The sequence below is a fragment of the Cibotium barometz genome, chromosome 52, assembly GCF_041138505.1.
Source record: "Cibotium barometz isolate CiBa-2024 chromosome 52, ASM4113850v1, whole genome shotgun sequence".
NCBI classification, from domain to species: domain Eukaryota; kingdom Viridiplantae; phylum Streptophyta; class Polypodiopsida; order Cyatheales; family Cibotiaceae; genus Cibotium; species Cibotium barometz.
In genome coordinates, this window is record NC_141097.1 from 27,782,837 (window position 1) to 27,798,829 (window position 15,993).

Below are 15,993 nucleotides of genomic sequence, written 5' to 3' on the forward strand. Positions count from 1 at the left end.
TAATTTTTTGTAGGTCCATTCAAGCGAACAACCACAAAGTGTTTAGGCCACAGGGTACCTCATACCGGATTCAGCTAAAAGAGGTAAGCTCTCTTTTTCCTTTTTTTTAATACTTATTCTCTTTGTGTTTTTTCACCCTTGGGTGCCGAGAATTAGAGTTAGGTCAATACGCTTATGCACTATGCATAGGCTATGCATAGTGCCTATGCATACTCTATGCATAGCCTATTCATACCTTATGCATAGTGCTATGCATAACCTATGCATAGCCTATGCATAGTGCTTATGCCCTATGTATACCCTATGCATAGTCCATACCCTATGCATAGTGCTAATGAGCTAATTTTTTGATTTATTATGATACTTTTTTATAGGTCTATTCAAGGGAACAACCACCAAGGGTTCTGGCCACGTAGTGGTTCATACGCGTTCGGTTAGATGAGGTAAGCCATGTTTTTCCTTTCTTTGTTTATGCTTAGGTAACTAGAGCCTCAAGAGTATACAAAAAGAGTGTAGGTAACTTTTTGATAATATCTTCAAATTAGAACAAAATTATTCTTTGATGATGGTTATAATTTGCTCTTATCCTTTCAAGAAAAGAATCTTTGAAGATGGAAAATTCTATCTACATAGTTGAAAGGTAATTTTTGACAATATCCTATACCAAGATCATCTCACATCTTGTTTTGTATTTTAAGGTTGCATCTTGGTTAACAACATTGTTTTCTATGCAAAAGCACATTCTTCTTTGAAAATAAAAGATATTGGAACCTCTTTACTTTTTGTAGCTTTACAAATACAAGCTCCAAAATCAAGCATTTCCTTGTTTTAAAAAAATGTTCTACCATTGGACTAGTATTATTTTTTAAAATGCCTATTAAATACGAGGACCATTTAAAAAAGTGTTCTACTATTGAGATTATTATTTCTTCCAATGCCTATATAACACAAGGATGTAAAATGCCTATTATTATTTTTAAAATGCCTATTAAACACAATATGTAAAATGATTTTGTAGTTTATAATATCTCGTATATGAACTATTGTCAAGGCATGAAAGTAGTAAATCATCTTCTCTTAGCTAACTCTTTTTAACGATCACCAAAGGATGTTTAAAAAAGCTAATACATTTTCTATTCATTTAAGTTGTATTCTAGAAGCTATACATTTCGACTCATTTAATATCTATATCCAAAGAGAAAGTTTTAAGTCTTGGAAAATAGTAGGCTAAAAGATAAAATGAATGAATTGTGATGAGTAAATAAATTATGTGGGTATATGACTAACGACATTAAAGCTAACTTCATACATAAAAGTGCCATTTTCCATTAGGAAGCACATACTAGATGTCATGTATCACATGCTTCATCAGGATTTAAAGACAATAGTAAAATCATAATGTTTTCTTTCAATCCATATTATAATCACAAATCTTCTTCTTCTTTTGTGGAGTGTAATCTAACTCTTTGAAGCATAAAACATGTGTATCCTCCTCAAAGATCCTAATTATGCAAACAGCACCACACGCTTTTTGGCATGTGTATGACTCGTGAGATAAGTATTATTTATATAGTTTTTTCAATAGCATGGTCCAAGTCAAGAAGTACTTGCCTAAGGCTATCTACACAAACATGTTGGCTAGGCTTATCCTTATTGGCGAGTTTTCACCACCTTTGTCAGGATTGTACATTTTATCAATGAATGTTTACATAATCCTCCATGCATCCACATTTGAGGCTAAGCTAAACATATTTGTTAAAGAACATAAACACCTTGGCACCAACGGTCTAAAAAAGGTTATGGATGTGATTCGAATGGATGAAGACCTACAGAGTGATCAAAAGGCAAGAATCATTGCAATTTAAATCACATGCTCCTGTCCACCGTCCACACCAATAATTCGTAGTGTGAGAAGATGGAATATATTCAAACAAAGCCTTATCACTTATAGTGCTAGCACGACCTACCTTTAAAAAGGCAAAGGTGTTTGCTGGACATCATGGCACTTCACGTAACAAACACCACAAACACTTGCCCGTGAAGTGTTGGGGTGACAATGTAAGATTCTTCCCCAGCCTTCGAGGTATATAGGAGTAAGAATCTCCCTTTCGGATCTTATAATTATTCCCTCTCTAAAATAAAAGAAAGTTTCTGTTTAAAAAAAGGAATACCCTTTTCCTAAAATACTTCTCAAGAGTCACGCCTATTTTAAGGATTTAGAACAATGAGTTTAGAAGTGAGAATCGGTGTTTTGGATACCAAGGTTTTGGTTTTCATTCGAGTACGGCCCAAAAGAAGTTCTTTATCTCTTGGGGAATATAAGAAGTTATCCCCCAGATATTGTGATCCTTATATCTGAATTCAATGAAAGTAGGTGACTTAGCCTACAAGTTTCTTTTATCTCCTCATCTCAAAATTCTTAATGCCTTCTATAGAAAAATGTGCCAAACCCAAATCATGGAAAGACGGAAAAACTTCAGTGGCAAGTTACCGTTGGCTTCTAGGTTACGCTAGCTCCTTCCTTTATATAAGTCGTAACTTTTACTTGCCGCTCACAGTAATCTCACTCCCATCAATCTCCTTTCTTTCTTAATCTCCTTCATGGCGGCCTGGCAACAGGAATTAGTTTTATCCCTGATGATTTCTCACCTTCAAGACGCAAGAGAGTCTGTGAAGAAAGACTTTATAGAACAGTATGAGCGCTCACTTTTTCCTCACCTAGGAACTTCTGTAGCGCAGACCAAATGGCGGACCTATCAAAACATAACTAGGGTAACACCCTGGGGTCAGCAGCACTTTCGTAACAATGTCCGCTTGGCCATGGTTATTGAAGCTTTGGGTTTGGGTCCCCGATACTACTGCGTCATGAGATCAAGGCATCCTGGGTTTTCTGAGCGGGTCTTCTTACTGGCATGTTTTCTTCCTCATGAGAAGATATGCCTTTACCCCGTTTTTGGCTTGTCTCTTAGAGGTCCTTTTGTTAGATCACCTCATACCACTGAGATAGGTGCGGCAATAACGAGCAGAATCATTCCCATAGATGAGTTACCCTATACTTGTGCAGCTTGTGAGGACTGCTTTTGTGACCATATGATGGACGGGCTTATGGAAGTGTAAAGAGTTTCTCTATCTTTACTGTATAAGTTCCGAGAATGAATAAAGTTTAAATATTGTTCTTATTTTGAATCTTTCTCTCTTTAAGACTTTTCTTGGTGGTTAATCGTGATTAAAATTTTTCTCTAAGTCTCATATTCGTGCATCTTGCGAAATTATTCCAAGTTGCGAGATGAGGACATCTCGCGTTTTTTAAGTGGGGTAGAATGTAAGATTCCTCCCCCAACCCCTTTTTGATGTCTAGTATATTCCCCTGTAATCAATTCCTTTTCTGAAATATAAGAGATCTTATTTGTGGCTGTTTTAACCTAGAGAGAGAAAATATTCTAGAGAGAGAATATTCAGATTTTGAATATTTTTGGATAGAAAAATATCTCTTATAATTCAGATGAGTTCCCCTGAAACAAAAATTTAAAAAGAATTTTCCAATGTGCAATTGGAATTAATTGGAAATAGGTATAAAGAACCTTAGCCTAAGGGTCTAGATTTTCAGAAATCTTTAGACTATGGTCCAATTAAGGTTCCTATGGGCCAATAGCATCAATCCATGTGTAGGGAGGAGATAAATCCAAATTGTAAAAGAAGATACCCAAAAATTAGTAAATGCTCACATAAGATGAAGAGTTGAAAATGTACAAGGTTTATTAGTAAATAAACACATATGTAAGGAAGGGGAGTTCTTTAAAGGAGGTGCATATTTCACATAAGATGAAGAGTTGAAAATGTACAAGGTTTATTAGTAAATAAACACATATGTAAGGAAGGGGAGTTCTTTAAAGGAGGTGCATATTTCACATAAGATGAAGAGTTGAAAATGTACAAGGTTTATTAGTAAATAAACACATATGTAAGGAAGGGGAGTTCTTTAAAGGAGGTGCATATTTCACATAAGATGAAGAGTTGAAAATGTACAAGGCTTATTAGTAAAAAAACTATGACACATGTGTAAGGAAGAGGAGTTCTTTAAAGGAGGTGCATATTTCACATAAGATGAAGAGTTGAAAATGTACAAGGTTTATTAGTAAAAAACTATGAGCAATACAATTTTGACACATATGTAAGGAAGGGGAATTCTTTAAAGGAGGTGCATATTTCACATGCTTGAATGAGTTTTAAACTCATAAAAATTGAGATATTTCATCTCTCCTCTCTCCTCATTCAAGTCTAGTTCCAAAAAGTTAGCTTAACTGACCTAAAAATGGTCAAAAAGTGACCAAACTGACTTGGAAAATTCTAGAATCAGTTTGTTTGGTTAGGAGCTCAAATTTTCCTATAAATAGAAGCCTCCCCTTGTTGAAAAAAACATATAGTCTCTTATGCCTTGTTACTCTACTCTACCTAAGCCAAAACATATAGTCTCTTATGCCTTGTTACTCTACTCTACCTAAGCCAAAACATATAGTCTCTTATGCCTTGTTACTCTACTCTACCTAAGCCAAAACATATAGTCTCTTATGCCTTGTTACTCTACTCTACCTAAGCCAAAACATATAGTCTCTTATGCCTTGTTACTCTACTCTACCTAAGCCAAAACATATAGTCTCTTATGCCTTGTTACTCTACTCTACCTAAGCCAAAACATATAGTCTCTTATGCCTTGTTACTCTACTCCACCTAAGCCAAAATATATAGTCTCTTATGCTTGTTACTCTACTCCACCTAAGCCAAATTAGATAGAGTCTTATGCTTTATTACTCTACTCCACCTAAGCCAAAATATAGAGTGTCTTAGGCATTGTTACTCTACTCTACCTAAGCCAAGAACTGTGAATTCTTTAATAATTCACTAGTTTTTGATACCTCTCTCTTTCTTCAATCTCCATTGGTGGCTCCATCAACATACTAAACCAATTGATTGGTTGGGGGCCTCTACCGTGAATAAAGAATCAAGCAAATCATAAGGTAAGTATATTGAATTTTGATCTTTTCTATGATTTCTCAATGATTCTCTCTTCTCAACCCCTCTCAAGCTTGAGAAGTTTAATTGGTATGGTTTTTTTTAAATGCTATTGAAGTAAATTGGTGAATAGTAGTGAAGAGTTACATAATTTAATAAATGCTATAGAAGTTAATTTCCACTTATATTTAAATTCTAATGGTTTTTATAATTTCTCTCTCTCACTCAAGAAATGGTCATACTCATGACCCATTCTCAATCCAAATGAAGCTTTTCATAAAGCTTTTTCTTAATCCAAGATTAAGCTATTCTTGAGGCCAAATTAATGGCTTTTTGCTATGCTTTTAGTTTATGCACATTGATGATTCAATCCATTATGGATTGATGACCCAATTAGAGACCATTCTAATTGTTTTCTTAATGATCCAATTAGAGACCATTATGGATTGATGATCCAATTAGAGACCATTCTAATTGTTTTCTTAATGATCCAATTAGAGACCATTATGGATTGATGATCCAATTAGAGACCATTCTAATTGTTTTCTTAATGATCCAATTAGAGACCATTATGGATTGATGATCCAATTAGAGACCATTCTAATTATTTCTTTAATAATGAGCTTTATTCCTTAGAAAAAAATTGAGATTTATCAGTCATAGTAGCGGAGCTATGGCAAAATTTTTATAGAAATTATGCATAAAATAAATTCATTCAAAGCATAAAAAGAGGACTTCCTACCATATTCTAGGAACTATCATCCTAGATTAATTAAAAGAATTTTATTATGGAGATGTGGATGTTTGCATGTAGATGTAGATGTATAGATGTAGATGTGGATGTGGAGGTGGATGGATGCATGTAGATGTAGATGTATAGATGTAGATGTGAATGGAGATGTGGATGTATGCATGTAGATGTAGATGTATAGATGTGGATGTGGATGTATACATGTAGATGTAGATGTATAGATACGGATGTGGATGTGGAGGTGGATGTATACATGTAGATGTAGATGTAGATGTATAGATGTAGATGTGGATGTGGAGGTAGATGGATGCAGGTAGATGTAGATGTATAGATGTAGATGGGAATGGAGATATGGATGTATGCATGTAGATGTAGATGTATAGATGTAGATGTGGATGTGGAGGTGGATGGATGCATGTAGATGTAGATGTGAATGGAGATGTGGATGTATGCATGTAGATGTAGATGTATGGAGGTGAATGTGAATGTGGATGTGGATGTATGCATAGAGATGTAGATGTATGCATGTAGATGTGAATGTACGCATATAGATGTGGATGTATGGATGTGAATATACGATATGCGATGTGAGGGAATCTGAAGTGATGAGATAGAAATGATGTGATGGGATGAGTATACATATAAATGGAATATGGAATAAGTAATGTAGATTGATGAAGGATAATGTGGAAAAATGAAAGTTAAAATAGAAATTGTGTTGTAAACTGTTTGTAAATACTGTTTGTAAATGCTGTTTGTAAATGATTGTTTTATGTCAAGAATGCTGGGGGGAGCATTTTGACCGTCTTGTGATTAAAGTCGTGATGGTAAAGTTGCAACTGCTAACGGGGAGTCAATGAAGGACGTCTCGCGTAGCAAGGTCGGCCGAGGTCTTGACCAGCCTCGGTGCGATTAAAATGGTGAGCTTCCGGTACGGTGGATGAGGGGCCAAGGAAGCGGCCTATGCGTGAAGCGCTAGGTTACCTGCGAAGGATCCTAGAGGGTGCTGACCATACGGTGCTCGGGCTCTGGGTCGCCTAGGATACCCACGCGTGCGTCGAGGAAGATATTGGAACAGAGTTGGAGTTGTTTTCTGAATCGGGCATGGATCTGGTTGATTGACCTTGCTGGTCTTCAATGGATGAGTCCATGGCCCCTTATATGGATCTGTTGGTTGATCTTGCTGATCTTCAACGAGAGTCCATCTTGATAAGTGATTATATTGCCAAGTATTAAAGGCTAGGAACTATCGAAACGGCCCCTGAGCGTTCTAGTTGCCAATGATGCCATATATACTCTGATGAAGGAATGATGGAAAATTATTATGGGCTAGGAACTATCGAAACGGCTCCTGAGCGTTCTAGTTGCCAATGATGCCATAGATACTCTGATGAAGGAATGATGGGAAATTAAGAATCAATTGGATAAATTGGAAGATGGTGATCAATGATACTATGGTTTTATTAAAGGATTGTTTTAAACTGGTTGAATCTGATTGAAAAAGGCAATTTCATATTGGGTGTGTGAGTGGTGTGACTAGTTTTATTTTGCATGAACATCCGGCTAGGGGGCCTTGGAACTCTTTTCCTTGGTACCCGGGACAAAACCTAACCAAATTTTTAATTGGATCTCATCACTACAGTGGTTGGGCGGTTGGCTAACCCATGGGATTGGATGGGGTTAGGCTGGACTGATGGATCCGTAAATCGAGACTCAAACTTTTGTTTTTACGATAGAAAAAAAAATAAATCCCGGACAGAAACTGTTCTATGGATAGGAATCAACGGCTGTGCCTCTTGAATGGGGAAAAAAGCGTTGATCCCAATGATCCAAGTGCAAGTTCTTCCTTGAACTGACTAAGTATCTTATAGATGTAATCGGATCATCTCGATCAGAAATGATCTTGACTACGTTAGAGTAAAAAGTTATCCTGGTGGAATCGCCCGTGCTTTCCGGTAAAGGAAGTTTTTCCGGGTTCGGTTTTGGAACAACCGACGGATTAGTCTCTTATCCGGATATCCGTGGGCGAGGCCCCGAGTGTGGGACCCCTGTCCCGCGCGAGAAGCGCTACTTCCGCTGCCAGTACCCCGAATCCGTTGCTCGGTGGGAACAGGGATCTTACAGTTGGTATCAGAGCATTTGGATAATAAAGATCAACTGAGAAGATAAATATGTCAAAAATTTATCAAGAAACTCAAAAAGGTTATAATTGTGTGATATAACTCATACAATTTGATATTCAAACTGAAATTCATAATTTGGTAATTGGTTCTTCAGATGGAAGTACCACAATTATATAGAAACCCTGACTTGCTTGAGGCCTAGACATGATAGTATTTACCTTATAATTCCAAGGGCCGTGACTACCCGTATATACCAAGAGTATACTGCAGCTCTTTACTGACAGTATATACGAGTAAATCTAAGACTTGAAATTATAAGCGTTAATGCTATCTAGATGATGATTTCGAATGTGATTGATATGATTTTTAATTCTGTTTGAGAATGGATGAATTGATTTGGATTCTGATTGAAAATGCTGATTGAAAAATGTTGATTTTTAAAAATTAGTTGAAATATAATGAATCCACAATGAGGGGGAATGGGACGAGTCCCTGTGATGATATTCATAACTAGAATGATGATAATGAATTCAGCAAATCACTATGAGATTAGTGGGTTGTGCTGTCAGATTGCTGCTATTAATACTTGACCGGTAGATCAAGTTAAGGGATGTCAAATTGAGAACTTGCTTGACTGAAGTTTCCGTGGAGGAATGTTCCAAAGGAAATTTTTTGGTCTAATGGACCATTATCATGTTAAATAAATTGTTATTTAATGATGAGTTCTATATAAGGGATAATTATCCCAGTGTTCTGTTGGGTTGACCAGAATATAAGGAACCCCAGAATAAAATTTGGATCTTAAGAAAAAGAGCTGTCCTCTACCTTGCGAGATGAGGACATCTCGCACTTTTTAAGTGGGGTAGAATGTAAGATTCTTCCCCAGCCTTCGAGGTATATAGGAGTAAGAATCTCCCTTTCGGATCTTATAATTATTCCCTCTCTAAAATAAAAGAAAGTTTCTGTTTAAAAAAAGGAATACCCTTTTCCTAAAATACTTCTCAAGAGTCACGCCTATTTTAAGGATTTAGAACAATGAGTTTAGAAGTGAGAATCGGTGTTTTGGATACCAAGGTTTTGGTTTTCATTCGAGTACGGCCCAAAAGAAGTTCTTTATCTCTTGGGGAATATAAGAAGTTATCCCCCAGATATTGTGATCCTTATATCTGAATTCAATGAAAGTAGGTGACTTAGCCTACAAGTTTCTTTTATCTCCTCATCTCAAAATTCTTAATGCCTTCTATAGAAAAATGTGCCAAACCCAAATCATGGAAAGACGGAAAAACTTCAGTGGCAAGTTACCGTTGGCTTCTAGGTTACGCTAGCTCCTTCCTTTATATAAGTCGTAACTTTTACTTGCCGCTCACAGTAATCTCACTCCCATCAATCTCCTTTCTTTCTTAATCTCCTTCATGGCGGCCTGGCAACAGGAATTAGTTTTATCCCTGATGATTTCTCACCTTCAAGACGCAAGAGAGTCTGTGAAGAAAGACTTTATAGAACAGTATGAGCGCTCACTTTTTCCTCACCTAGGAACTTCTGTAGCGCAGACCAAATGGCGGACCTATCAAAACATAACTAGGGTAACACCCTGGGGTCAGCAGCACTTTCGTAACAATGTCCGCTTGGCCATGGTTATTGAAGCTTTGGGTTTGGGTCCCCGATACTACTGCGTCATGAGATCAAGGCATCCTGGGTTTTCTGAGCGGGTCTTCTTACTGGCATGTTTTCTTCCTCATGAGAAGATATGCCTTTACCCCGTTTTTGGCTTGTCTCTTAGAGGTCCTTTTGTTAGATCACCTCATACCACTGAGATAGGTGCGGCAATAACGAGCAGAATCATTCCCATAGATGAGTTACCCTATACTTGTGCAGCTTGTGAGGACTGCTTTTGTGACCATATGATGGACGGGCTTATGGAAGTGTAAAGAGTTTCTCTATCTTTACTGTATAAGTTCCGAGAATGAATAAAGTTTAAATATTGTTCTTATTTTGAATCTTTCTCTCTTTAAGACTTTTCTTGGTGGTTAATCGTGATTAAAATTTTTCTCTAAGTCTCATATTCGTGCATCTTGCGAAATTATTCCAAGTTGCGAGATGAGGACATCTCGCGTTTTTTAAGTGGGGTAGAATGTAAGATTCCTCCCCCAACCCCTTTTTGATGTCTAGTATATTCCCCTGTAATCAATTCCTTTTCTGAAATATAAGAGATCTTATTTGTGGCTGTTTTAACCTAGAGAGAGAAAATATTCTAGAGAGAGAATATTCAGATTTTGAATATTTTTGGATAGAAAAATATCTCTTATAATTCAGATGAGTTCCCCTGAAACAAAAATTTAAAAAGAATTTTCCAATGTGCAATTGGAATTAATTGGAAATAGGTATAAAGAACCTTAGCCTAAGGGTCTAGATTTTCAGAAATCTTTAGACTATGGTCCAATTAAGGTTCCTATGGGCCAATAGCATCAATCCATGTGTAGGGAGGAGATAAATCCAAATTGTAAAAGAAGATACCCAAAAATTAGTAAATGCTCACATAAGATGAAGAGTTGAAAATGTACAAGGTTTATTAGTAAATAAACACATATGTAAGGAAGGGGAGTTCTTTAAAGGAGGTGCATATTTCACATAAGATGAAGAGTTGAAAATGTACAAGGTTTATTAGTAAATAAACACATATGTAAGGAAGGGGAGTTCTTTAAAGGAGGTGCATATTTCACATAAGATGAAGAGTTGAAAATGTACAAGGTTTATTAGTAAATAAACACATATGTAAGGAAGGGGAGTTCTTTAAAGGAGGTGCATATTTCACATAAGATGAAGAGTTGAAAATGTACAAGGCTTATTAGTAAAAAAACTATGACACATGTGTAAGGAAGAGGAGTTCTTTAAAGGAGGTGCATATTTCACATAAGATGAAGAGTTGAAAATGTACAAGGTTTATTAGTAAAAAACTATGAGCAATACAATTTTGACACATATGTAAGGAAGGGGAATTCTTTAAAGGAGGTGCATATTTCACATGCTTGAATGAGTTTTAAACTCATAAAAATTGAGATATTTCATCTCTCCTCTCTCCTCATTCAAGTCTAGTTCCAAAAAGTTAGCTTAACTGACCTAAAAATGGTCAAAAAGTGACCAAACTGACTTGGAAAATTCTAGAATCAGTTTGTTTGGTTAGGAGCTCAAATTTTCCTATAAATAGAAGCCTCCCCTTGTTGAAAAAAACATATAGTCTCTTATGCCTTGTTACTCTACTCTACCTAAGCCAAAACATATAGTCTCTTATGCCTTGTTACTCTACTCTACCTAAGCCAAAACATATAGTCTCTTATGCCTTGTTACTCTACTCTACCTAAGCCAAAACATATAGTCTCTTATGCCTTGTTACTCTACTCTACCTAAGCCAAAACATATAGTCTCTTATGCCTTGTTACTCTACTCTACCTAAGCCAAAACATATAGTCTCTTATGCCTTGTTACTCTACTCTACCTAAGCCAAAACATATAGTCTCTTATGCCTTGTTACTCTACTCCACCTAAGCCAAAATAAATAGTCTCTTATGCTTGTTACTCTACTCCACCTAAGCCAAATTAGATAGAGTCTTATGCTTTATTACTCTACTCCACCTAAGCCAAAATATAGAGTGTCTTAGGCATTGTTACTCTACTCTACCTAAGCCAAGAACTGTGAATTCTTTAATAATTCACTAGTTTTTGATACCTCTCTCTTTCTTCAATCTCCATTGGTGGCTCCATCAACATACTAAACCAATTGATTGGTTGGGGGCCTCTACCGTGAATAAAGAATCAAGCAAATCATAAGGTAAGTATATTGAATTTTGATCTTTTCTATGATTTCTCAATGATTCTCTCTTCTCAACCCCTCTCAAGCTTGAGAAGTTTAATTGGTATGGTTTTTTTTAAATGCTATTGAAGTAAATTGGTGAATAGTAGTGAAGAGTTACATAATTTAATAAATGCTATAGAAGTTAATTTCCACTTATATTTAAATTCTAATGGTTTTTATAATTTCTCTCTCTCACTCAAGAAATGGTCATACTCATGACCCATTCTCAATCCAAATGAAGCTTTTCATAAAGCTTTTTCTTAATCCAAGATTAAGCTATTCTTGAGGCCAAATTAATGGCTTTTTGCTATGCTTTTAGTTTATGCACATTGATGATTCAATCCATTATGGATTGATGACCCAATTAGAGACCATTCTAATTGTTTTCTTAATGATCCAATTAGAGACCATTATGGATTGATGATCCAATTAGAGACCATTCTAATTGTTTTCTTAATGATCCAATTAGAGACCATTATGGATTGATGATCCAATTAGAGACCATTCTAATTGTTTTCTTAATGATCCAATTAGAGACCATTATGGATTGATGATCCAATTAGAGACCATTCTAATTATTTCTTTAATAATGAGCTTTATTCCTTAGAAAAAAATTGAGATTTATCAGTCATAGTAGCGGAGCTATGGCAAAATTTTTATAGAAATTATGCATAAAATAAATTCATTCAAAGCATAAAAAGAGGACTTCCTACCATATTCTAGGAACTATCATCCTAGATTAATTAAAAGAATTTTATTATGGAGATGTGGATGTTTGCATGTAGATGTAGATGTATAGATGTAGATGTGGATGTGGAGGTGGATGGATGCATGTAGATGTAGATGTATAGATGTAGATGTGAATGGAGATGTGGATGTATGCATGTAGATGTAGATGTATAGATGTGGATGTGGATGTATACATGTAGATGTAGATGTATAGATACGGATGTGGATGTGGAGGTGGATGTATACATGTAGATGTAGATGTAGATGTATAGATGTAGATGTGGATGTGGAGGTAGATGGATGCAGGTAGATGTAGATGTATAGATGTAGATGGGAATGGAGATATGGATGTATGCATGTAGATGTAGATGTATAGATGTAGATGTGGATGTGGAGGTGGATGGATGCATGTAGATGTAGATGTGAATGGAGATGTGGATGTATGCATGTAGATGTAGATGTATGGAGGTGAATGTGAATGTGGATGTGGATGTATGCATAGAGATGTAGATGTATGCATGTAGATGTGAATGTACGCATATAGATGTGGATGTATGGATGTGAATATACGATATGCGATGTGAGGGAATCTGAAGTGATGAGATAGAAATGATGTGATGGGATGAGTATACATATAAATGGAATATGGAATAAGTAATGTAGATTGATGAAGGATAATGTGGAAAAATGAAAGTTAAAATAGAAATTGTGTTGTAAACTGTTTGTAAATACTGTTTGTAAATGCTGTTTGTAAATGATTGTTTTATGTCAAGAATGCTGGGGGGAGCATTTTGACCGTCTTGTGATTAAAGTCGTGATGGTAAAGTTGCAACTGCTAACGGGGAGTCAATGAAGGACGTCTCGCGTAGCAAGGTCGGCCGAGGTCTTGACCAGCCTCGGTGCGATTAAAATGGTGAGCTTCCGGTACGGTGGATGAGGGGCCAAGGAAGCGGCCTATGCGTGAAGCGCTAGGTTACCTGCGAAGGATCCTAGAGGGTGCTGACCATACGGTGCTCGGGCTCTGGGTCGCCTAGGATACCCACGCGTGCGTCGAGGAAGATATTGGAACAGAGTTGGAGTTGTTTTCTGAATCGGGCATGGATCTGGTTGATTGACCTTGCTGGTCTTCAATGGATGAGTCCATGGCCCCTTATATGGATCTGTTGGTTGATCTTGCTGATCTTCAACGAGAGTCCATCTTGATAAGTGATTATATTGCCAAGTATTAAAGGCTAGGAACTATCGAAACGGCCCCTGAGCGTTCTAGTTGCCAATGATGCCATATATACTCTGATGAAGGAATGATGGAAAATTATTATGGGCTAGGAACTATCGAAACGGCTCCTGAGCGTTCTAGTTGCCAATGATGCCATAGATACTCTGATGAAGGAATGATGGGAAATTAAGAATCAATTGGATAAATTGGAAGATGGTGATCAATGATACTATGGTTTTATTAAAGGATTGTTTTAAACTGGTTGAATCTGATTGAAAAAGGCAATTTCATATTGGGTGTGTGAGTGGTGTGACTAGTTTTATTTTGCATGAACATCCGGCTAGGGGGCCTTGGAACTCTTTTCCTTGGTACCCGGGACAAAACCTAACCAAATTTTTAATTGGATCTCATCACTACAGTGGTTGGGCGGTTGGCTAACCCATGGGATTGGATGGGGTTAGGCTGGACTGATGGATCCGTAAATCGAGACTCAAACTTTTGTTTTTACGATAGAAAAAAAAATAAATCCCGGACAGAAACTGTTCTATGGATAGGAATCAACGGCTGTGCCTCTTGAATGGGGAAAAAAGCGTTGATCCCAATGATCCAAGTGCAAGTTCTTCCTTGAACTGACTAAGTATCTTATAGATGTAATCGGATCATCTCGATCAGAAATGATCTTGACTACGTTAGAGTAAAAAGTTATCCTGGTGGAATCGCCCGTGCTTTCCGGTAAAGGAAGTTTTTCCGGGTTCGGTTTTGGAACAACCGACGGATTAGTCTCTTATCCGGATATCCGTGGGCGAGGCCCCGAGTGTGGGACCCCTGTCCCGCGCGAGAAGCGCTACTTCCGCTGCCAGTACCCCGAATCCGTTGCTCGGTGGGAACAGGGATCTTACAGACAATCGCATTGTATTGTTGTGTCTGGTTGGTCCATGCGATGAGGCACAGTGCTGTCAGGATAATCTCCTTCTCCTTCTTCTATAAGGAGAACCACAGGCACTCATTAAGGGAGATAAACAGCTCATCTCTCAACAAATGATTATTCAGCCTTAGCTTCCTTGTAGGAAATTATCTGGGTTCATTTTCCCCCCATTCAGCCACATGCCACCCCCATTTTAGGAGCATATGATCAAATAAGGTTGAACAAGGAAATGAAGGTATGAGGTGCCCATGTGGCTATCGATTCTTATTGCTGACCCAAAGTATTGAAGGCTAAAATAGGTATGCCTAGGTTTAGATGCCCAAGCCCCTAGCTCCCATCCATCAACAAGACCCATCTTTCCTCTAATACTTTTCCACTTCCTCTTCTCTTGACCCATCAAAACCGTTGTGACAAATTTTTGGCAAACCCATTTTGATGCTATGGAAAGCAGGAATGGCAGGAGTGCAGATGATGGAGAAGTGTGGTTGTGCATACTTGGTGTTTAAGGGAGCTCTTGGGAACTCGGAGGCTGACCATAGGAATGAGCTCGTACAATATGTAAAGAGGATCTCGAGGCAAGCGTGGAACTGTGCCTTTGGATGGAATAAGTGGAGGACCCTTGTGTTAAGTGGGAATGTGCCTTTGGATGGAATAAGTGGAGGACCCTTGTGTTAAGTGGGAACGGGGGCTAAGGCCCACTTAAATCAAATATTTTGTTACTAAGGCTTAAGCCTTAGCAAATGCTCTATGGCTAAAGATTGACGGCTCCACATGGAAGTATATGGGAACTGCAAAAGGGTGATTGGCTGGTTGACCCCAATCTAATTGTGGACGCCATTCTGTGGCGCTTCTCGTATGTGGGTGTTGGCCATGTTTAGTAATCATGTGATTGATGATGGTGGGCAGTGCATGGCATCGGCTTTGCAGGCCATATTTGGTATTTGATAGCGCAGCTGATCGAGAACCTATTAGCATTCATGTGCATGGTGATCCTTTCTATTTTGTGATTGTGGATTGCAAAGGTACTGCTCTCTTATAAAGGGAGTGATGGCAATGGCAATGGCAATAGCTTCTCCTCCTAGCCAAAACACTGGGTATATGTTGTTAAAGTGAATGGGGGTAGCCCGAGTTGATGAGATGTCACTCCGTCTTGTATCACCATGGTGTGAGGTGAGTATGTGCCATGCTATCATGCTTGATATTTGTATTTGATGCCATATATGAGGTGTCTATGAGAAGCTTTAATGAAACAGTGATGTTGGGTCTAATGTCTTGATTGTGTAGAAGTTATATTCATGATGTATGTGATGTTCTCTTGTGTGACAAAGAAGGGTCAACAAATTCGTGAGGTGTTGCTATCATTTATTGGTCCCTTGCAAGCTCAAGGGT